Raw genomic sequence first — 13,815 nt, 5'->3', positions numbered from 1 at the left:
GGGGAAATGGTGCCCTGGGCAAAACTTGTACTTTGGCAAAGTTCATAGAATCATAGAATCATAGAATTCAAGATCAGAAGGGACCATTATGATCATCTAGTCTGACATCCTGCAAGATGCAGGCCACATAAGCCGATCCACCCACTCCTTAAGCAAGTGACCCCTGCCCCATGCTTCGGAGGAAGGCGAAAAACCTCCAGGGCCACTGCCAATCTACCCTGGAGGAAAATTCCTTCCTGACCCCAAATATGGCGGTCAGGTCAACCCCGAGCATGCGGGCAAGACTCTCCAGCCATACCCTCTGGAAAAAGGCTAACAATATCCTATCATTGACCCATTGTACTAATTACCAGTGTGTCACTTAATTGACCTATTGACTAAGCCCGTTATCCTATCATACCATCTCCTCCATAAACTTATCTAGCTTAATCTTAAAGTCATGGAGGTCCTTCGCCCCACTGTTTCCTTCGGCAGGCTGTTCCAGAATTGCACTCCTCTGATGGTTAGAAACCTTCGTCTAATTTCAAGCCTAAATTTCCTGACTGACAATTTATATCCGTTTGTCCTCATGTCCACATTAGCACTGAGTTGAAATAATTCCTCTCCTTCCTGGTATTTATCCTCTGATATATTTAAAGAGTGCAAACATATCTCCTCTTATCCTTCTTTTGGTTAAGGAAAATAAACCGAGCTCCTCAAGTCTCCTTTTGTACGACAGGCTTTCCATTCCTCGGATCATTCTGGTGGCCCTTCTTTGTACCCGTTCCAGTTTGAATTCATCCTTCTTAAACATGGGAGACCAAAACTGCACACAATACTCCAAATGAGGTCTCACCAACGCCTTATATAACGGGACTAGCACCTCCTTATCTCTACTAGAAATACCTCGCCTAATGCATCCCAAGACTGCATTAGCTTTTTTAACGGCCACATCACATTGCCTACTCATAGTCATCCTACGATCAACCAGGACTCCTAGGTCCTTCTCCTCCTCCGTTACTTCCAACTGGTGCGTCCCCAGCTTATAACTAAAGTTCTTGTTAGTCATCCCTAAATGCATAACCTTACACTTTTCACAATTGTATTTCATCCTGTTACTAATACTCCAGTTTACAAGGTCATCCAAATCTCCCTGGAGGATATCCCGATCCTTTTCCGAATTGGCAATACCTCCCAACTTTGTGTCATCCGCAAACTTTATCAGCCCACTCCTACTTTTGGTTCCGAGGTCAGCGATAAATAGATTGAATAAAATCGGACCCAAAACCGAACCTTGAGGAACTCCACTGGTAACCCCCCTCCAACCCGACAGTTCACCCTTCAATACGACCCTCTGCAGTCTCCCCTTTAACCAGCTCCTTATCCAACTCTGGATTTTCATTTCAATACCAATCTTTTCCAATTTAACCAGTAATTCCCCATGCGGTACCGTATCAACTGCCTTACTGAAATCAAGATATATTAGATCCACCGCATTTCCCTTGTCTAAAAAATCTGTTACTTTCTCAAAGAAGGAGATCAGGTTGGTTTGGCACGATCTACCTTTCGTAAAACCATGCTGTAATTTGTTCTTGGTTCAGGCTTGTAGCAGTGATGGAATAAACTGCAGGTTCAAATCAAGTCTCTGAAGTACATCCACAACTGGGATGGGCCATTCAGTCCTTTGTACAGAGCTTCAGTTTGTAGCAAAGTCCCTCCAGAGGTAGGAAGCAGGACTGAAGACAAGATGGAGATGAGGCATCAGTCTTTATAGTCTCTTGCCATGTGGTCTTTCCTTTCTTTGTCCCAAGGACACTCTATCCAGCACGTGACATCGAAAACCTTAGAGTTCTGTCCATAGGCAGGTCCCTGCACACCTTGCTGAGCCACAAGGCATATCTGCCTTCGCTAAATGGGTCAATTGTGTAGCTGATGGTCCTTAATGGGCCATCAAGCAGGCTAGGCAGAGCTGACACCAATTTGTCTGGCTGGGGTGTTCCCCAGAAGCATAGCACAAGTTGGAAATACAGGCAGCATAGAGTCAATATTCATAATGTCAACTACAAAAAGGATACATATCTAGAGATAGCATAATTATAATCAGCCAATCATAACCTCTCCATAGACCCTTTATGTGACCACCTTTATACAATATTGGCTGCAAATATAGAACAGTGGTGGCAACGGTGATCTATACAGTTACAGATTATGTCAATAACGTCACAGGAGGTGACATGGTATCAGTGAGACTGATACTGGAATACTGCCTCCAGTTTTGGTGTCCTCATTTGAAAAAGATGGTGTGAAACTGGAGTTGAGGCAGCAAAGAGCCACCAAATGTTCTGAGGGCTGGAGAAAAATGCCTTCTAGTGAGCTATTGAAAGAGCTCAACCTGTTTAGCTTCTCAAAAGAAGATTGAAAGGTCACTTCATTGAAAAGTTGAAGTGCCTTACTGGAGAGGAAAGATTGGCTATGAAAGGGCTCTTTAATGTAGCAGACAAAGGCATAAAAAAACCCAATGGCGGGAAGGTGGAAAGAGACAAATTCATATTACAATTAAGGCACAAATATTCAACAGCGAGGATGATTCACCACAGGAACAAGCTACCAAGGAAAGTGGTGGATTCTCCGTCTCGTGACGTCATTTCATGAAGACTAGATACCTTTCTTGAATGTGTTTACCCCAAAAGTAGCTAGTGTGTCATACAGGAGGCCTGTGATATGCAGGGGTCAGATTAGATGCTCTAATGGTCTCTTCTGGCAATGAAGTTGACTAATTTCTTTAAAACTGAATGTAGCATTGGGAGCAGCAGCGTCTGATGTTTTCCTGTCTAGCCGGCTTGCTTCCTAGAACGAACGCTCCTTGAGTGGGGTGATCCACAGGGAGTAGCTCAAACCTTCAAAGTGCCTGGCCAGGGGCAGGACATTAGCCCAGCAAGGGAGGGGTGTGGCAGTGACATCACAAAGGCCTTTGGCAGGACCTCAGACTATTGGCCAAAGGTGGTGGGGAGGTGGTGACCTCACAGAGAGATGCTGACATCAGCCAGGCAGGACAGGGGCGAGGGGCCAGGGAAACCTCAGAGACCCTGTGGCTTTGCTTCAGCAAGTCTCCTTCTCCAGGTCTCTCTTTGAGGACTGGGGGAATATTGGGGTTCACGTACCTGAGCGCCAGGAGGAACCTCTTTCGAGTTTTCTCCTTCCCTTTTAGTGATTTTACTAGAAAACAGATGTCCCTGTTTAGAGGGTTAGAGCCTCCTCGAGGTTTGAAACTGTTCGGTCTGATCATTCTGGTGACAGTTGAATTCATGGAAAACATGATCTTAAGGAGGCAGAATTTTATTCCACACCTGGGATTTTGTCCCTTAGAATCACTGGGGACATTAGGGTTTGTCCTTTTTGTTTCAACTTTTCCTCCATCCCTTCCTCCTTTCTCTTCCTCCCTTGCTTCTTTTGTCCTTTCTTCTGTTCCCCTCCCAACACCAGGAGGTGTGTGTGTGTGTTGCGGGGGAGTGCTCGGCAGCTCTCACTGTGGGAGGTCCACCCAAAACTGTGGAGCTGCAGTAGTGCTGGGGCAGTGATCCCCGCCAGTGACCTGGTCCATCCTTTTAGCTCTCTGGTGAGACCTCAGCCTCCCCTCCTCAGTCTCTATGCTGATTGGCTGAGCAGGGGGTTATTAACAGGGAGGAGACTCAAGGCCTTTTTGTTCTCTTTTAAGACCAAGTAAATAAGCCATAACCACTTATATGTTTGATGGATTTTGCTGCTTCTCTGCATTAATTGTCTCTGAGCAGTTCATGATTCTCTCTAACATTGCAGTTCTCCTAAAACACTGGCTGAATAATTACTGTGCATACTTGTTCCTCTGGAGCTCATCTGAGAGCACTTTATTGAGGTCATTCAATGTATGAAATTCAAGATCTGATGGTTAATATGAAAATCAGGGCTCTGGGGTCCTATTCCCAACTCTGCCAATGACTGGCTGTGTGACCTAAGACAAGTCAGTTCTCCTTTCTCAGCCTGAGCGTCTCCCTCTTTCAAGTAGGGATAATAATGATCCGCTCCTACCTACCACAACACACTCACTCTTCCCCAACACACACACACACTGTCTCTCCACACACACAAACAGTCTCCACACTGCAGCTGAAAAGCAGCTGGCAGTCTAGTAGGATGACCCTGGAACAATGGGATAGAGAAACCTGCATCACTGAAAGTGCAGCCACAAAGACACCACACACCAGCTTCCCCTAGCTGGCAAGAATCAAACCTCCACAGAAAGATCCCTATAGTATTGTAGGCCAGCTTCCTAAAGCCTCAGCCTCAACCAGTTAACACTGGGGCCTGTCTACACTCTGGTTCTGTTCTCACTGAAGGATCATTTCCAATTGTTCGCTCAGACCAGCTTGCCCAGCACCCTTACTGCTGTGCAGCTCTGTATGTGTGGCCATGGCTGAACAGCAAGAATTCCTGCCCATTTCCCTTCTGGCTGGAGCATGGTTTGTGGTTAATGATGTTGCTGTAGATTGTTTGCTTCCTGCCTTGGCAATTCAGACAGTCCCTTTTCCCAACATATCTCCAGCACATCATCCATGAATTCAACTGTCACCAGAATGATCAGACTGAACAGTTTCAGACTTCGAGGAGACTCTTACCTTCTAAACAGGGTCGGCTGTTTTCAAGTAAAATCACTAAAAGGAAGGAGAAAACTCAAGAGAGGTTCCTCCTGGCGCTCACGTCCGTGAACCCGAATACTCTCAGTCCTCAAAGAGAGACCTGGAGAAGGAGACTTGCTGAAGCAAAGCCACAGGGTCTCTGAGGTTTCCTGGCCCTCACCCTGTCCTGCCTGGCTGATGTCAGCATCTCTCTGTGAGGTCACCACCTCCCCACCACCTTTGGCCAATAGTCTGAGCCCCTGCAAAAGGCCTTTGTGATGTCACTGCCACACCCCTCCCTTGCTGGGCTAATGTCCTGCCCCTGGCCAGGCACTTTGGAGGTTTGAGCTACTCCCTGTGGATCACCCCACTCAAGGAGCATTCGTTCTAGGAAGCAAGCCGGCTAGACAGGAAAACGTCTGACGCTGCTGCTCCCAATTCTACATTCAGTTTTAAAGAAATTAGTCGACTTTATTGCCAGAAGAGACCATTAGAGCATCTAATCTGACCCCTGCATATCACAGGCCTCCTGTATGACACACTAGCTACTTTTGGGGTAAACACATTCCAGAAAGGCATCTAGTCTTCATGAAATGACGTCACGAGACGGAGAATCCACCACTTTCCTTGGTAGCTTGTTCCTGTGGTGAATCAACCTCGCTGTTGAATATTTGTGCCTTAATTGTAATATGAATTTGTCTCTTTTCACCTTCCAGCCATTGGGATTTTAATGCCTTTCTCTGCTACATTAAAGAGCCCTTTAATAGCCAATCTTTTCTCTCCATTAAGGCACTTCAGCGTTTCAGTGAAGTCACCTTTCATTCTTCTTTTGAGAAGCTAAACAGGTTGAGCTCTTTCAATAGCTCACTAGAAGGCATTTTTCTCCAGCCCTCAGAACCTTTGGTGGCTCTTTGCTGCCTCAACTCCAATTTCACACCATCTTTTTCAAATGAGGACACCAAAACTGGAGGCAGTATTCCAGTATCAGTCTCACTGATACCATGTCACCTCCTGTGACGTTATTGACATAATCTGTAACTGTATAGATCACCGTTGCCACCACTGTTCTATATTTGCAGCCAATATTGTATAAAGGTGGTCACATAAAGGGTCTATGGAGAGGTTATGATTGGCTGATTATAATTATGCTATCTCTAGATATGTATCCTTTTTGCAGTTGACATTATGAATATTGGCTCTATGCTGCCTGTATTTCAAACTTGTGCTATGCTTCTGGGGAACACCCCAGCCAGACAAATTGGTGTCAGCTCTGCCTAGCCTGCTTGATGGCCCATTAAGGACCATCAGCTATACAACTGACCCATTGAGAGAAGGCAGATATGCCTTGTGGCTCAGCAAGGTGTGCAGGGACCTGCCTATGGACTGAACTCTAAGGTTTTTCTATGTCATGTGCTGGATAGAGTGTCCTTGGGACAAAGAAAGCAAAGACCACATGGCAAGAGACTATAAAAGACTGATGCTTCATCTCCATCTGGTCTTCAGTCCTGCTTCATACTTCTGAAGGGACTTGTCTACAAACTGAAGCTCTGTACAAAGGACTGAATGGCCCATCCCAGTTATGGATGTACTCCAGAGACTTGATTTGAACCTGCAGTTTATTCCATCACTGCTACAAGCCTGAACCAAGAACTTTGCCAAAGTACAAGTTTTGCCCAGGGCACCGTTTCCCCTAACGCTGGTCCTTGGTAACATTTCCTGATTGGGGCAGGGGGGAAGGGGAGAGAGTCGAGGCGTTTTCTCTCTTTTTCTTTCCTCTCCATTTTCTGCTCCTTCCTTCAATTCCAGAAACTTCTCTTGTGTTTCAGACTGTGCAGTGACACCCTCCCCACCCCAGGACTATGGAGCCTTTGGAGCAGAAAGATCCTAGGAGCTAAGGATGAATCCAGGGGTGAGTAGCTGGAAGGAAGGAGTCCTAGCAACTCTTCTGGGAGTGCAGGAAGGAATGACTCCCTTCTCTACATTCTCCCCATGGGGCTCTGCGGAGCAGGGAGGGTTGTGTGATAAATTCCATCCAACATTCCCCTTTGATCCAAGCCGAGAGACATCTCAGCTCTGCACGATCCCCTTGGCAGCACCAAACAAGGGATGTTTTACACTGCCCAGGAGACTCAGCCGGGGACTGATGTGCTGGAGATATGTTGGGAAAAGGGACTGTCTGAATTGCCAAAGCAGGAAGCCAACAATCTACAGCAAAATCATTAACCACAAACACACTCTAACCATGCTCCAGCCAGAAGGGAAATGGGCAGGAATTCTTGCTGTTCAGCCATGGCCACACATACAGAGATGCACAGCAGTGAGGGTGCTGGGCAAGCTGGTCTGAGCGAATAATTGGAAATGATCCTTCCGTTAGAACAGAACCAGAGTGTAGAAAGGCCCCTGTGTTAAGTGGTTGAGGCTGAGGCCCTAGGAAGCTGGCCTACGATACCATAGGGATCTTTCTGTGGAGGTTTGATTCTTACCAGCTAGGGGAAGCTGGTGTGTGGTGTCTTTGTGGCTGCACTTTCAGTGATGAAGGTTTCTCTATCCCATTGTTCCAGGGTCATCCTACTAGATTGCCAGCTGCTTTTCAGCTGCAGTGTGGAGACTGTTTGTGTGTGGGGAGAGACAGTGTGTGTGTGCTGGGGAAGAGTGAGTGTGTTGAGGTAGGTAGGAGCGGATCATTATTATCCCTACTTGAAAGAGGGAGATGCTCAGACTGAAAAAGGAGAATTGACTTGCCTTAGGTCACAAAGCCAGTCAATGGCTGAATTGGGAATAGGACCCCCAGAGACCTGATTTTTAAATTAACCATCGGATCTTTAAAAGCAACAAAGAATCCTGTGGCACCTTATAGACTAACAAATGTTCTGCAGCATGAGTTTTCGTGGGTGAATACCCACTTCTTCAGATGCAAACATCGGATCTTGAAATTCATACATTGAATGACCTCAATAAAGTGCTCTTAGATGAGCTCCAGTCCAACAAGTGTGCACAGTAATTATTCAGCCAGTATTTTAGGAGAACTGCAATGTTAGAGAGAATCATGAACTGCTCAGAGACAATTAATGCAGAGAAGCAGCACAATCCATGAAACATATAACTGGTTATGACTTATTTACTTGGTCTTAAAAGAGAACAAAAAGGCCTTGAGTCTCCTCCCTGTCATTAACGCCCTGCTCAGCCAATCAGGGTAGAGACTGAGGATGGAAGGCTGAGGGGTCTCACCAGAGAGCTCAAAGGATGGCCCAGGTCACTGGTGGGGATCACTGCCCCAGCACTACTGCAGCTCCACAGTTTTGGGCGAGCGATTTCACCAGGACATTGCAACATCGTTCACAATCCACATGAGTGGAGACTGTTCATTGATTCATCAAAGACGAAGTCTTAAAGATGTTTTACTGCGTAATAGCAATGGTTTGCCATGAATTCCACTTGGTGATGCAGTCCATAGGAAGGAAACCTAGGACAACATGAAACAACAACATGAAACCTCTCGGAGGCTCTTATCTGCTCCACAGGGACGTCTGTCTTCTCATTCAATTAGCAGTGGAAAGGGGATGCAATGTCTGCCCCCAGCCAGACCACCAACCCCATCAGACACCCTCCCCCGCTGGTGCACCAGGGTCTCCCCCAGACCGACAACAGCTATGAATTAAAACCCCACAGTGTTTGTTGGGGCTACTGGAGATGCTGAAATCTCACTCTTGTCTCTCTCCTCCTGCCTCCACCTCCGAGCCAGGCACTGGGCAGTTCAGTGGGAAGGGATGAACTGATGACAGTGGAGGAAAAAAATCAAAAACCAAAAGTGAAAAAAAGCGCAAGCCGGGCAGGCAAGGCAAATCGCAGGCTTCTGCCATAGACTAGTCCTCCCCACTCTTCCAATAACCCACCCAAACCGCGACACCACAGACCCCACGTTCCTGGTGTAGCTCCACCTTCCAGTGGGGAAGTGGGGAACCAATTACTAACACACACAGCATATTCCTGAGGCGCAGTGCTGGGAGCTGGGGGGATCTGGCGGGCACCTCACTGTGGGATTCACGAGTGGCTCCGGCAGCATCCATGCAATCAAGCCGCTCCACATGCCGTTGTGCCGAGGGATAACAGCGCCTGGAGGGGTTGCTGCTGGTCACTAGCAGGGCATTGTGGGAGACAGCCAAGGCTGGAGAGGGTTCGGGGGCACAGCGGATCCCATCACAGCGTGTCCCCCCAGCACCCACAGGGAATATCGTGCCCCTAGGAGGAGCGTTTGGGCTTTGCTGTGATGTGTCACTTTCCAGCCTGTGCTCTGTCTCTTCTCCTGTGCACACCCATGTCAATCAGGCATTGCTCAGCTGGGCTCTGCAGAGACCGGACTGGCTACACCCCGTGACGGGACTGAGGGGGGGCTGTGCTGAGCGTCACAGGACCTGGTTTCAGCAGCGAGAAAATCCAGGAACAACCGAATTGTTGTTTCACCCACGAAAGCTCATGCTGCAAAAACGTCTGTTAGTCTATAAGGTGCCACAGGATTCTTTGCTGCTTTTACAGGAACAACCCAGTGATCCACTAAGCGGAGTTAGGGGCCTGAACTCCCTGTACGATGCACGGGCGACACAGGCACCTTACAACACAACTCCCAACCACCAGCTCCCCAGGCAGGGAGCCAGCCAAGCCCGCCCAGGGAGACACTGACAACGGGAGGTGTCCTAGCCCTGCCCCTCTCTCACAGATAGGTCCTGTGCTCCCAGCACTCACCTGCCATGTGGGAGAGCCAGGTTCAATTCCCTCTGTCCAGCTGCAGAGAGTAGCTCAGGGACGTGAGTAGCAAGCTCAGGGCAGACTGTTACACACCAGGGCATCCCCCATGGGGACTGGGAGCTTCCACCCCCCGAGAGCGAACTCCCCAGGCACACGAACAGCCTGAGCAGGGAGTCACAGACAGTCCCCTTGGGCACTCGGGGCTATCCTGCCACCTAGGCAAGTCTGCCTTTGGGCTAGATCTGTGCCTCAGGGAGGCCTGAGGCCACAGGCCACAGGCATGAGCTGGGGCTGCCAGCATCCCCCCCGCCACTGTCCACAAGGGAGAAAGGATTTGAACCAGGGTCCCCCATGTTTCAGGTCAGTGCACGAAGCAGTGTGCCGTGGTGGGGCTCTGTCCAGCTTTCCCTTTGAAGGGGGTTCATTGGGGCTAACTAATGAGAGCGAGTGGGGCAGGGGGATCAGCTCCCCGGTGTGTCCTAATTCCTGCCTCTCAGCTGGGTGCCTGAACTACTAAACACTGTCATCAAAATACCATTGCTAGAAATAAACAATGAAAAGGTGCAGAACTCCAGGGAGCTCAGGACAGGGAGACTAACTCAGGCAATCAGAGCAGCAGATAAGACAAATCTTGAGCTACTCTGAGGCTCCAAGCAGACATGTTACCGAGACGGAAACTGGCCAGGAATTCTTTGAAATGGCGTAAACACGTCTAAAAGTATCAGTTTGCTTTATGATGAGGGGATGGGGGGAGGGAGGTTTAAACTATTTCCCTGAATCACATCTCCCTTGGCAGCTCAGTCACCATTTCAGCTAGAGCAGAGCGGTGGAGCCTGGGCACTGGGCCACTCGGGGCCTTTAACACCACAGCCCTGGGGAGGGGGGGCTGAGAGGGACCATCCTGCGAGGAACACGAGTCCTTCTACCATCCACCACACCCTAGTGTGGAACTGCTGCTGCCGGCTCACCCCATCTGTGGGGACTTCTATCCCCTCTGCCTCCCTCTAGCTGGGGTTTTTCCCTTCTGCACCTACCTGGCATGGCAGCCCCGTCTGAACCCCTGATCCTGTCCCAGTTTTGTCCCTCTGCTCATCACGCCCCTCCAATTTCCCCCCTTCAGGGGGATTTTCCGGCCTTTGATTGCAGGGAGCAGATTCTGATGGTGCGTGAGGGCAGCAGCTTGCAGCTGTTACTGAGCATGTGAGAAGAGCATTAGAAGGGAAGACCGGCCAGACTGGGTCAAACCAAAGCTCCATCTAGCCCAGTGTCCTGTCGGCCGATAGCGGCCGGTGCCAGGTGCCCCAGAGGGAATGAACAGACAGGAATCATCCAGGGAGCCATCCCCTGTCGCCCAATTCCCAGCTTGTGACAGACAGAGGTTAGGGGCACCATCCCTGCCCACCCTGGCCAACAGCCATTGATGGACCTGTCCTCCACAGAAACACAGAATCCTAGACAATGAGGGTTGGAAGAGACCCCAGGAGGTCATCCAGCCTAAGCCCCTGCTGAAAGCAGGACCACGAATCTCTCTAGTTTCCTTTTCATCACAGGACCCTGCTCAGGAACAGTGAAGTTGCAAGATCTAACAGGAAACAGCTTCAGAAAGAAGGGCAGCTCCTTTTCCTCCTCCCCTCCCGTGGGGACGAGCAGCCCCCCAACAGCCTCTCTGCCCCGGCCTCCTTCAACCCATTGCCCCTTCAGCCTCCCCAACTGCCCCCATCACCCCTTTATCCTCCCTCAACTTCCCCATTACCCCCTTCAGCCTCCCTCAACTGCCCCAATAGCCCCCTTCTGCCTACCACAACTGCCCCCGTCCCTTCCCTCATTGTCCCCTCAGCTTTCCCTGCCCCCAGGCTCCTCCCCAGCTGCCCTTTCAGTCTCCCCTACATCCAACTGCCTCCTTCAGCCTCCCCAAACCCCGCACCCAGCTGCCTGACCTGACCCCTTTAGCCTCCCTTCACCCCGACTGCCCCTTCCCCTCACACACTCCTCCTCCTCTGCCTCGCCCCAAGTTCCCGACTCCACCACTCGCAGATCCCCTTCTCCACAACCATCTGCTTCTCCATCATGGGGAACAGGAGCAGAAAATGCTTTTTAAAAAACCTTTTGCAAAGTAAAAAGTAAAATAAGCCAAGTAACTCCCTCCCTTGCTTTGTGCTGGGTGCCCAGCTGTGGGCTTGTGTGGGGGGTGATGGTGTGAGTGTGGGGGGGAGGGGTGTTCTGAGCACACTCCGGTCAGGGAAGGGGTGGAGTTGGCCAAAGGGGCAGGTTGAATCTTTAGCAGAGAATTCCTTTCTCCATTGTGTTAGCTAAGCGTTGCTGTTAAATGTCAGCCGACGAATGCAGCATTTGAAACAATCTGATTCTAACCCCCCCACCCTCTCAGTTGCTGTAGTTCTCACATCCTCTGCTCTTGTGATGTCACCACATGACATGGTGTCTTATTCCCATAGTGTCCTGTAGGTTAGACAGGACTTAAGTTTATAAGGTAAAAACTGAAGCATAACTCCATCCCTTCCTCCTTTGACTTAGGAAAAATAAATCCTGTTCCCTCCCCCTGCCCCAGCCCGACCCAGCCAAGCCCCACCAGCGCTGCTGTGGCCAGGAGACAGGTGCCCTCTCACCTGACCCTGATCTGCTGTGGTGAGAGAGAGCAGTGGGGGAGTCCTCTCTCCCTGGGGCAACCTGCACTCCAAGCCCCTTATTCTCAGCCCCACCCCAGAGGCCGCATCCCTAGCCGGAGCCCTCACACCCCTGCACCCCAACCCTTTGCTCCAGCTCTCAGCCCAACCCCACCCCAGAGACTGCACCCCCAGCCGGAGCCCTGGCACCCCAACCTCTGCCCTTCCTGAGCCCCCCTCCACACTCCTAACCCTTCAGTCTCACCACGTCACACACCATCCATGTGCAGAATGAAGTTTGGAATGAGCACCAATAGACAGGTGATGTGTCACACCTCACCTCCGTATTGGTGCACACAACAAAATTCATTCCGCACACGGACATAGCAAATTAGAGGAAACACTGCTCCTGACTTTCAGCCTCTCTCTCAGATCTTCAATTTCATACGCTGACTGATCAGAATAAAGTGCTCTCAAGTGAGCTACAGACCAACAGGGGTTCATAGTAATTATTCAGCAAGGATTTTAGAAGACCTAGAACATTAGAGGAAATCATCACCTGCTAAGAGACAATTAATGGAGAGAAGCAGCAAGATTAATCCCGTACATTGGATTGGTTGTGACTTCTTTGCCTGATTTGAAAAAAGACCAAAAGGACCTGAGTCTCCTCGCTCACGATAGCCCCCTGCTCGGCCAATCACCACTGAGACTCTGAGGGGCGGGAGGCTGAGGGGTCTCACCAGATGTCCCAAAGGACGGCCCAGGTCACCATCACAGGGGATCACTCTCAGACCCAGACCCACCTCTTGGTGAGGACCTCTGCAATGAGAGCAACCCCCTCCCCCGCCCACACTCCAGACACGTCCCTCCTTGTTAGAAGGAGGGAAGCTGGGAAAAGGGAAAAAAGAAGCAAGAGGCGAAAGGAGGGAGGAAAGAGGAAAAGGGAAACCAAAAAGGATACACCCCAATGTCCCCAGGGATTCCAATCATCAAAACCTAGGGAGGAAATCAAATTCTGCCACCTGAAGCCAGTGCTGTCTGGGCCTAGAATGCTGCCTGCGCCAGGTGGATCAGAATGAACAGGTTCCAAACCTCTCTGAGCCTCTTACCTTCTCAAAGGGAAGTTTCTTTTTGGCACAGTCAGTGGGAGGAAAGGAGAAAACTCCACAGAGGTTCCTCCTCATGCTCACATCCGTGAATCCTAATTCTCTCTCAGCCCTCGAGGAGAGACCTCGCGAAGGAGACTTGCGGCAGCAAAGCCGGGAGGTCTCAGAGACTGGCCTGGCCCTGCACCTCTGTCCTGCCCGGCTGATGTCGGGGTCTCTCTGTGAGGTCACCCCCTCCCCACCACCTTTGCCCAATAGGCCGAGTTCCTGCAAAAGGCCTTTGTGATGTCACTGCCACACCCACCCCTCCTCTCAAAGCTGATGTCCTGCCCCTGGCCAGACTCGTTGGGTGTTTGAGTTGTTTCCCCTGGATCTGGGGTTGCCAACTTTCTGACCCAACAAAACTGAACACCCTCATCCTGCCCCTTCACCGAGGTCCCGGCCCGCTCAATCCATCTCCCTCCGTCGCTCGCTCTCCCCCACGCTCACTCACTCGCTCGTTTTCACCGGGCTGAGAAGGGCTGAGGAGAGTCCCTTTTCAACTGGGTGTTGTCGGGACAGACCTGGGATGGAGGCTGCCTGCCAAACACCTTTAAGAGGAGCTGTCCCTCCCTGTCAGAAAATCATCTCCCTCCTTCAGTTCAGTGACCGCCTGAATTGTTCCTTGTCTCGGCAGGGCCGGAGGATTGAAAGCAGCAACGTCAAAGTCCTGTG

This window comes from Mauremys reevesii, linkage group 17 (assembly GCF_016161935.1).
Source record: "Mauremys reevesii isolate NIE-2019 linkage group 17, ASM1616193v1, whole genome shotgun sequence".
Classification (NCBI taxonomy): domain Eukaryota; kingdom Metazoa; phylum Chordata; order Testudines; family Geoemydidae; genus Mauremys; species Mauremys reevesii.
The sequence above is the reverse complement of the archived record's forward strand: the minus strand, read 5'-3'. Positions refer to the sequence as shown.